This window comes from Jaculus jaculus, chromosome 1 (assembly GCF_020740685.1).
Source record: "Jaculus jaculus isolate mJacJac1 chromosome 1, mJacJac1.mat.Y.cur, whole genome shotgun sequence".
Lineage (NCBI taxonomy): Eukaryota > Metazoa > Chordata > Mammalia > Rodentia > Dipodidae > Jaculus > Jaculus jaculus.
In genome coordinates this window covers 131,378,424-131,389,792 of record NC_059102.1, presented here as the reverse complement: position 1 = coordinate 131,389,792, position 11,369 = coordinate 131,378,424, and the positions used below count along the sequence as shown (strand labels likewise).

Genomic DNA, 11,369 nt, shown 5'->3' with positions numbered 1-11,369 from the left:
AATGCCTTGAAGCTGAAGGGATCTTTGCTTATATTCCAAGGACCCTTGTCTGAGCAGGAGTATAAGTTACAGTCAGTAGTATGATTTTTTTGTGCTACTTATTTCTAGAATCTACCTCCCATTATCCATAGTATGACAGAAAGATCCATGAACAATAATTGATCTTGAATATTTGTCCAAATTCTGAGAGGATAGGGTAACATTTTTTATATTGTATATTTTATCTTGAATGTATTCTATATCTAATTATGAAAGGATAAAAGGGAAGCATACCTCTTTTGATTTGTTTAATCCTCTTTAAGTCTTCTTGGGTATTTTCCCAAATTTTATACCAAATCTTTGTAACTTGCTTCATCTGTGCAACAAGTTTCAGGTAGAAATAGGGATTATTTTGTAACTAAACTATGATAATAACTGTCTGCCTGGATTCCTGCTGATTCTGTTACAACACTTTGGTACTATCACTACTACATAGAGAGCAAGCTCTTTAAAATATTTAGTCAGTTCTTAAACATTCCCCTTCTTGAGCTGTTGCTGAGAATGGAAAGAAACTCTTTATTATAGTTTTGCTATAAGGTGTTACACACTCAGGACCATCAGTAATGCTCTAACTCATATTTTCTCCAGGCTGATCATAGTTTTGAATTTTCTCTGTTCATAGCCCTGGGCTTTCCAAACACATGTTAATTATTTTCAAGATACAGACTCATGTTATGGGTTGCTTTAAATAACACATAAAAACAGGTTTCCTGGCTGGAGAGATGGCTCAGCAGTTAAGGTCCTTGCTTGCAAAGCCTACTGGTCTGGGTTTGATTCCCCAGTACCCACATAAAGCCAGATACACAAAGTGGCACATGGCATCTAGAGTTCATCTGCAGCAGCTAGAGGCCCTGGTGCACACATATTCATTCTCTCTGTGTGTCTCTGCTGGCAGGTGAATAAATAAAAACATTTACAAAACATAGGTTTCCTCATCACCTTAGCTTCTCTATAACTGGACAATATGTCAAAATCATGAATATAGATTTAATATAATTTCCATTTTAGGAATTCTTTCTATACACAAACATATTCATTATATATGTGTGTCAGTGTACAAAAGGACTTATGAATATTATTTATTCCAATATAACAGTATGTTAGAAACTGAATTACAACAAACAGAAACTTACCATTTCAATGGGATACACTGATTTTTATGAACATGAAATAAATAACATACAATGTACATACAACCCATCTTAGGTAATAATTTTACTTACAAGATTTTTTTTAATGTAATAGAATAAAGAATATGTGAATTTTAAACATGTTCAATCAAGTTGGAAGAATTCATACACTTAACATAAATTTAAGTTAACCTTCCAAATGAGTGGTGTGAACCAGATGGTCACACAATTCTCAGATATCAAGACATTGTATTCATTTTATTGATGTTACTCTATTTTCACTAGATGCTGTGTTATACTCTCTGTCCAGAGTGTGTTGTGAGTGTGCATATGGATAGGTCTACATCTGATGAACTAGAATGAGAAGAGGAAGAGTCACAGTGTTCACAAAGTATAAGAAATGTTAGATAGATATTTACAAAGAACCTACCCTTTGGCAGATCCTTGATGTGATGGGAAAATTGTTCAGTGTTCTGTGGGCTTGAGTAAGCATGACCCAGTTTGAACTGAGAAAATATATAAGGTCGAAGATGGAAGGGACACAGACTCCCCCTCCTTATACACCATGAATATTCTTTTAGAAAAGGTGATAGGCGTCTGAAAATATTGAATGGGAAAGAATTTTTTTAAGAAAGCACTGATGGACTATCATAAGATATGTCACTGGAGATTTTATGATAATTACCTGGATTCAAGCACTTTCCTTGCTTTGACCTGAGTATATACTATTTCCACCAAGTCTCCAGATCCTGATATTCTGGAGTTTCAAACAACCTCTGGATTCTCTCATGTTAACTCAGTGAATGGAAATAAAGCATAACCAAAATGTATCTCATTGGCCTAGGGAAGATTAAACAAGGCCAACAGGCCATTAGAATTTATCTACTAGTTTTCCATTAATCTGCTACCAACCTGGTCTTGTACACTCATTTTCTGACTTCAGATTTCTTTCATGAATTTCTATTTCCTCTCATTGGAACATGATATGAACTGATACTCATTCTGGTGTGTCTTAGTTTCTCAAAAACATGCTGAATTGGTTTCTAGTCAGATAGCATCATGTAACCAGATCATCATTAGTAGAACAGTGTAGCAAAAATCTTAAGGTATTCAAGTTAAAATACAGCTACTAAACAGTTCAAAAACATGCTTTTATTATGCAATAGTTATAATAACCTCTCTTTCTTTTGTGTCCTCCTTTTTTTTTTAAATCTCTAGCAAAAGAGAAGAGCCTGATGAAGGGTAATCAGAGCAGTGTGTCTGAGTTCATCCTCCTGGGGCTCCCTATCTGGCAAGAGCAGCAGAGCGTGTTCTTCAGCCTATTCCCTGCTATGTACCTGACCACAGTGCTGGGGAACCTGCTCATCATCCTGCTCATCAGGCTGGACCTCCACACCCCCATGTACTTCTTCCTCAGCCACTTGGCTTTCACTTACATCTCCTTCTCATCAGTGACCGCTCCAAAGATGCTCATGAATATGCTGATGCAGCGTCACTCCATCTCATACACTGGTCTACTTTTTCTTATTGTTTGGGTGTGTTGACAACTTTCTTCTCACTTCAATGGCCTATGACAGATATGTGGCTATCTGCTACCCTCTCCACTATAACACCATAATGAGTCAGAGCCTTTTTTTTTTTTTTTTGGTTTTTCGAGGTAGGGTATCACTCTAGCCCAGGCTGACCTGGGATTCACTATGGTGTCTCAGGGTGGCCTCGAACTCACAGCGATCCTCCTACCTCTGCCTCCCAAGTGAGAGCCTCTGTTTTCTGGTTATTTTCCTCTCCCAATGCCCTTGTGCACACACTTCTCTTTGCTCGCCTCTCTCTCTTTACAGACAACATTCTCCACCACTTCTGTGACCTGTCTGCCTTACTTACGCTCTCCAGCTCAGACACTGCCATCAATGAACTGGTTATTCTCACCTTAGCAGTGGTTGTCATTACTGTACCATTCATTTGCATTCTGGTCTCTTATGTTTACATTGGGGTCACCATCCTGAGAACTCCCTCCATCAAGGGAATCTGCAAAGCTTTGTCCACATGTGGCTCTCATCTGTCTGTGGTTTCTCTGTACTATGGAGCCATTATTGGGCTCTACTTTTTCCCTTCTTCTAGTAACACTAATGACAAGGATGTCATTGTGGCTGTGCTGTACACTCTGGTCACTCCCATGCTGAATCCCTTTATCTACAGTCTGAGGACCAGAGATATTAAAGGAGCTTTAGGAAATATTCTCAATAGAAGAAACTTTATAGTGTGATTAGTGTCATCTCCCCTAATTAACAGGATATGAGAGACCTCATTTCGTCATATGAATCTTCCTCTCTGAATTGCTGTGCCACTTTCTTCTCAGCCTATGTTTTACCTCAGAGTTACTTTTTGTCTCTGTTCAATTGCTTTGTGAACCTTGAGAGTCTTGGAAATTGTTTTTGAAAACATGTCTGCATACAATATTATCTTGGAGACATTTAAAATTTCTGCATCCCAGATTTCAGGGTTTATTTTTTTTTTGTATACTATAGTAGACTTATACAAAAGCTATCTTTTCTTTCCAAATATAACAAAAATATTTTCTGCCAGAATCATTGTTTGTGTGTGTATATAATTTTGTGGTGGAGAATCACAAAGCCCAAAGGGGTGCTTGCTTGGGTTTTTTTAATTATTGAAAATATATCTATTTATTGTTGAGGTTACAGGTAAAAGTTTCAAGTAGCAGGTTACTAATTAAGGAACTTAAAATTAATTTAGTACATCTCAGGGAAAACACACCTATCAGCTGTCAAGGTTCTATGTAAGAGGTTTAGGTTTTTCTAATTAGGGAGCTTAAAGAGAATACATGTGAAGAATTTTTCTAAAAGTTAATCATCAAAGGAGTTTACACTTGAAAGGTAATATGGACTTATCAGATCTAAAGTGAAGACAGGAATTAGAAAGTAACTCTGCTGGTACTTTTTTTTTTTTTTTTTTTCCGAGGTAGGGTCTCACTCTGGCTCAGGCTGACCTGGAATTCACTATGTAGTCTCAGGGTGGCCTCGAACTCACGGTGATCCTCCTACCTCTGCCTCCCAAGTACTGGGATTAAAGGCGTGCGCCACCACGCCCGGCTTCTGCTGGTACTTTGTACAGACTGTATATAGAGAGAAATAAAGAGGGAGGGAGGGAGAGAGAAAGAGAAAATTGCATAGCCAGGTCAGCAGCTGACACGTCAGCTTTAAAAAGAATAGGACATGAGCTAAAGAAATAGCTTAGTGGTTAAGGTGCTTGCCTACGAAACCTAAGGACTTAGGTTCATTTCCTCAGGACCCACATAAGCCAGATGCACAAAGTGGCACATGCTTCTGGAATTCATTTGCAGTGGCTGGAGACCCTGGCATGCCCATTCTCTCTCCCTGTCTCTCTGCCTCTTTCTCTCTTGCTCTCTTTCTCAAATAAATAATAAATACACTGAAAAAAAAAAAGAATAGGACATTAGAGACTAATTGAAGACAGCATATATATATGGTTAATGAAATACATTTACTGCTAGGGATTATCCCCATGCTAGTAAGGCAGGTATGGAGTTGGTTATAGGTTCAACTTTGAATTTTAACATCTCCCCTCTTTCTGTTTTCTATAATCTTGATTTCCTCTAGGAACATTTTTGGGTAGGGAGTCCTTCATGGCCCAGTTCATGTGGCTGGATGCCTCAACAGTCCCAATTTGGTACTGGAGACCTGGAGGATTTCTGGAGAGCTGCTGGTCTTCAGTCCATGTTGGAAAGCTGATGAAACTTGGTTCCACTGCTGATGAAGGATAACCAAACATGATAGAAGCATATATGGGCAGCCCAGTAAAAGGCGCTCACCAGCACGTAGCACAGACCACCAGGAGCTATGTTCTCTCAGAACTATTTCCATCAGTTAATCCTTTCCAGGAGCAACCTCAGACAACCTAACAGGAATGTCTATGGATTACTAATCTCATGTGGACAACAGAACTTAATTATCACAGTGGGGTAGTAGTCATTATCTCCATCAGGACAGGTAGGTATCCAGTGGTCTCTGGTGATAGCCATGTCATTGAGGAAAGGGGGGGAGGCTTCAGTATCCTCCCATGTAACTAAAGACAGGGATAGAGCATGCTGCTTAAAAAAACTGATGTGAGATCAAAGCATCAGAGAAAACTGAGTTAACTAAGAATGAGTCACTCTTATCATTACCAAAAGTAAGTGGACCAGGAAGAGTGGCTACATATACACATATACGTTCAATGGGAATGGTGTCACCATGAGAAAAGAGTTTGAATGGAAATGAGAATTCTGATAAGAGCTTGTCTGAGTGTTTAAAAGCACCAGGGTAAAATTGAAGAATAAGATTTGCAACATGGAGTCTGTGATTATGCTGAGAGAGCAAGCAGGGAAATATTTTAAGGTAAGGAGTGCAGCGGTAACTTCAGCCTGCAGAGTGTGGGCTGAGGGAAGGTGAACCTGTGAGACGAGGCTTTTTTTTTTTTTTTTTTTTTTTTTTTTTTTTGTCATGTAGCATGTCTCCTTTTTTATTTTCCTTAGCCATCAATAAGAACAGTTAAGGGGGCTGGAGAGATGGCTTAGCGGTTAAGTGCTTGCCTGTGAAGCCTAAGGACCCCAGTTCAAGGCTCGGTTCCCCAGGTCCCACGTTAGCCAGATGCACAAGGGGGCGCACGCGTCTGGAGTTTGTTTGCAATGGCTGGAAGCCCTGGCACACCCATTCTCTCTCTCTCCCTCTATGTGTTTTTCTCTCTGTGTCTGTAGCTCTCAAATAAATAAATAAATAATGAACAAAAAAAATTAAAAAAAAACTTAAAAAAAACCCAAAAATAAACAAATAAATAAAAATTATTATTAAAAAAAAAGAATAGTTAAGGCACCATTTATGGGATGTGGAGACATAAAATTTATAAAGGAAGCATTCAACTGGGCAAGTACAGAAATGCATTGATCTTGGGGTAAGGAGTACATAAAAGTTCCCATGTAGTAAGCCAGAGCAATTTGTCAAGATTCTGAAAATTGAAGCTAAGATTCAGCTTCTGCCTTAGAGAGTCCAAGAAAAATAGAAACAGGATCATGACCAGTGAGATGAAGGAGTTGGCTGGACAAGGGAGGTGCAATGAGATAAAATATTTTGATATCTTTAGAGGCTGACCATTATTTAAACCCAGAACTGAGAGAGCAAAATATTTTTATCATCAGTATGTAAAGGCACAGTAAGAAAACAATCAATAATCAGTAAGGCTCATTTCAAAGGCCATAAAGCTAGATTTGGGATACCAGGCTTTAATACTTCCATTAGAATTACATAGGCATTGTTCTAAGGATATGCAAGAGTATACATTTATCTAGTTTTTAGGGATGGTGAAAATGAGTTATTGATTGAATTCATTCTTTTATCACAATATAAATTTGCATTAATTTTCCCCTCTAAGGGGACATTGGTTCATCCAGACAGGTGGACCCTCAGTCCAAGATATTTTGAGTGGGGGAATTTTATTATCAGTCTCTTCCCCATAAAGTAATAGAGATGTCCATCACATAGGGGAAAAGGTGGCACACTTGCCATTTGAGTCGAGACAAGTAAGAGCATATTTGCTTTTATGTAGGAAGGCAGTCCCTCCTAATTCCAATGTTAAATGGCAAGCCTTTGTTAAAGGCCAAGGAGTTGACCATACATTGTTAGAAATAATCTGAAACTTCTGGCCTGGACTTCCAGTTAAAATAGAAGCATAGGAACCACTCCAAAGTTGCCTTGGGGAGAAAAAGCAAAAAAAAAAAAAAAAGCAAAATACACTCTTCTATTAAAAAGGTGTAAAAGAAATTACCAATGGCAGCAGATAAGTAGGAGAGATCCAGAGCATCTAGAGCCCACAGAAGCAGGTAGAAGCAGCTCCAGCAGCAGCAGCACCAGGTCTGCGGGGCCACAGCTGCAAGGCTCGGCCTGAGGCACAAGAAAAGCCAGGTGAGGGGATTCTCTACTAACAATGGCCTCCGCACAAACTCAAGAAATGTGAAGGGAGGACCGCAGTGACCAATGACCAATGGAGGAGAAGCTCATGAGGAAGAGGATCATGTGGAGAACTAGAGCCGCCATCCACAGCCTCCCCTCCCCCGCCACCAGCGCAAGTGCCAGCAAGTACCAGAGACCTGGGGAAGGGAGCGTACCTATGTAGCACCCAGCACTAGTGAACAGAGCAGTGATCCAGTAACCCAGCCATCCTACCTGAACCCACAACACAGCAAAGAGGGACCCAAGCGAGAGTGCAGCCTGAGATCAAAACCATCCCCAAAGGTAACTGGGACTACACCAGGTCAGTGCCCACTAAATAAGCTTGGTATATAGGCTTGACTCGGAAGTGCTAATTGCACCTTCCATGTCAAGATAAATTATATGTTAAATCTGATGGATGGTCAGATTTGCCATTCTTAAATAAACTATATTTGTGGCTTGTTATTTGCTGCTTCCTGATTTATAGTGCCTTTGTTTCCTCGTCTTTTGTTCATTAGGGAAGGGTCTCACTTGGTCACAAGCTGACTTGGAACCTTCAACAGACCACAAATCTTAGCCTCCTAGTTGACAGGATTAAGGGTGTGGGACAACACACATCATAAGGGACTATGACTTGGTTAGAAGATCTGGTTGTCATAATACCTAGTTTTTCATACTCTGTGCTATTTTTCATTGAATGTATACATTGTTTAGTTAAATTTTAGAATCTTCCTGTATTTTGTTCCACTCAGCCTACTTGAATACTGTCATAGCAGTCAAACCCAACAAGTAGGGCCACTTTTGTAAGATACTCTGATAGTCTTAAGAGCCACACCTAGCACCTTCAGCTCCTACCCTGAAGATATATGACATCACATAAATTGATACAACTCATAATACTTCAGCTAACTAGAAAATCCAAGCATTAAATTAATCCAAGATGCAAAAATATATACATTATAACACAAGAAACACCAAAAATCAAGACAATATAAGTCCACCAAAAGTATTAATGCATCAGAAATGACCTCCAGTGAGAATGAGTTAAAGGAAATGCCTGAGAAAGATTTCAAAAGAATGATTAAAAATATGCCCAAAAAAGTTAAAGAGGAAATCAAAGGAATCAAAGAAGACATAGGAAACCAATTTAATGAAATAAAGAGGTCAATACAAGACATAAATAAGGAAATAGAAATATAAAGAAAAACCAGTCAGAATTACTAGTAATGAAGAACACAGTAAATAAAATTAAAAACTGTAGAAAATCTGACCAGTAGAATGGATGAAGGAGAGGACAGAATATCTAAACTAGAAGACCAGGTGGCAGATCTAACATAGTCCAACAAAAGAAAGACAAAGTAATAGGAAAGTATAGATGGGAATTTCAAGATATTTGGGACACTATGAAAAGATCAAACATAAGAATACAGGTATAGTAGAAGAATTTCACTCCAAAGGCATAGTAGGTGTTTTCAACAAAATCACTGAAGAAAACTTCTTCCAAATCAGGAAAGAGATGCCAATTCAGATACAGGAATCCTTTAGAACACCAACCAGACAAAACCTGGAAAGAACCTCTTCTCACCATGTTATTATTAAATTACCAAACATACAAGCCAAAGAAAATACATTGTAAGCAGTTACAGTGAAAATCAAGTTAATACAAAGGCAAGTCCATCAGGATCACAGAAGATTACTCAACACAAACTTTAAAAGTCAGAAGGAGCCAGGTGTGGTGGCGCACGCCTTTAATCCCAGCACTCAGGAGGCAGTGGTAGGAGGATGGCTGTGAGTTCGAGGCCACCCTGAGATTACTTAGTGAATTCCAGGTCAGCCTGGGCTAGAGTGAGACCCTACCTCAAAAAAACAAAAATAAATAAATAAATAAATAATAAAAGCCAGAAGGTCTTGGAGTGATATATTCAAAGTTCTGAAAGATAAAACCTGCCAACCAAGGTTACTTTATCCTGCAAAGCTATCCATTCAAATAGACAGAGAAATAAGGACATTCTACAACAAATGAAGGCTAAAGGAGTATATGAAGACAAAATCAACTCTACAGAAAATACTTGAAAGAATCCTCCATGCTGAAGAGAAAAAAAAAGCACACATATAAAGGACCTCAATACTCAAATACTAGTTATTCAAGAGAGCAAAGGTAATATCAGAAGAACTACAAAAAATGGCAAAATAAATACACACTTTTCAATAATATCTCTTCATATTAATAGCCTCAATGCCCCAACCAAAAGACATAGGTTTGTAGACTCAGTTAAATAGCAGGATCCTTCAATTTGTTGCCTCCAAGAAACTCACCTTTGTACAAAGGATGCACACTATCTTAGGGCAAAAGGTTGGAAAATGGTGTTTCAAGCAAATGGGCCTAGAAAACGAGCAGGGGTTGCTATCCTAATATTTGACAAGATTGACTTCAGTCCAACATTAGTTAGGAAAGATAAGAAAGGTCACTTTATATTGATTAAAGGCACACTCCAACAGGAGGACATTACAATCCTAAACATATATGCACCTATCATGGGGGCTCCCAAATTCATCAAACAAACTCTATTAGAACTAAGGTCACAGATAACACCAAACACAGTTGTAATTGGTGACTTCAACACCCCACTCACATGAATTGACAGATCATCCTGTCAAAAAATAAACAGAGAGGCATCTGGATTAAATGAGGTCATAAAATGGACCTAACAGATATGGACAGCACATTTCATCCAAATGCTGCAGAATACACATTCTTTTCAGCAGCACAAGGAAAATTTTCTAAAATAGACCATATATTAGGACACAATGCAAACCTTAACAAATAAAGGAAAATTGAAATAATTCCTTGCATTCTATCTGATCGCAATGGAAACAAACTATAAATCAATAGCAACAAAAGCTGTAGAACATACACAAAATGATGGAAATGAAACAATACATTACTAAATGATGAATGGGTCAATGAAGAAATCCAGAAGGAAATTTAAAAAATTCAAATTCATAGAGTCAAATGATAATGAGATGAGAATACACATACCAAAACCTTTGGGACACAATTAAGGCAGTTCTAAGAGGGAAATTTATAGCTTTAAGTGACTATATTAAGAAATTAGAAAGGTCTCAATGACCTAATGCTTCACCTTAAAGCCTTAGAAAAAGAAGAATAAGGCAAACTGAAAATCAGTAGACAGGGAGAAATAATAAAGATAGGGCAGAAATTAATGAAATATAAACCAAAAAAAAAAAGAAAAGAAAAAGAAAATCCAAAGAATCAATGAAACAAAAGGTTGGTTCTTTGACAAGATAAATAAGATTGATGAACCCTTAGCAAATCTGACCAAAAGAAAGAGAGAAGAGACACAAATTAATAAAATTAGAGATGAAAAAGGCAGCATCACAACAGATACCAGAGAAATTCAAAACATCATAGGGACATACTATAAGAACATATACTCCACTAAGTATGAAAATCTGAAAGAAATGGATGATTTCCTTGATTTATATAACCTACCTAAATTAAATCAAGGTTAGATTAAGCACTTAATAGACCTATAACAAGTATAGAGATCCAAACTGTTATCAAAAATCTCCCAACTAGGCTGGAGAGATGGCTTAGCGGTTAAGCACTTGCCTGTGAAGCCTAAGGACCCTAGTTCGAGGCTCCATTCTCCAGGACCCACATTAGCCAGATGCACAAGGGGGCACACATGTCTGGAGTTTGTTTGCAGTGGCTGGAGGCCCTGACATGCCCATTCCCCCCCCCTCTCTCTTTCTCTCTCTGCCTCTTTCTCTCTCTGTCTGTTGCTCATAAATAAAAATGAACAACAACAACAAAAATCTCCCAACTGAAAACAGTCCAGGCCCAAATGGATTCACTGGTGAATTTTACCAGATGTTCATGGAAGAACTAACACTAATGCTTCTTAAACTTTTCCATACAATAGAAAAAGAAGGAATCCTAGCAAACTCCTTCTACAAAGCCAGCATCACCCTGATACCAAAACCAAGCAAATATAGAACAAAAAAAGAAAATTACAAACCAACCTCTCTCATGAGTATAGATGCAACAGCATACAAGAATATATCAGAAAGATCATTTACCCTGACCAAGTAGACTTTATTTGAGAGATGCAGGGATGGTTCAATATAAGCAAATTGATAAATGTAATACATTATATAAATGGACTTAAGGACAAAA

At 38.1% G+C, this 11,369-nt stretch overlaps 1 pseudogene; it reads left to right on the top strand.

Moving 5' to 3' along the window:
• Positions 1–2,404: 2,404 nt before the first annotated feature.
• Positions 2,405–3,432, top strand: LOC101609304 (annotated as a pseudogene).
• Positions 3,433–11,369: the final 7,937 nt, after the last annotated feature.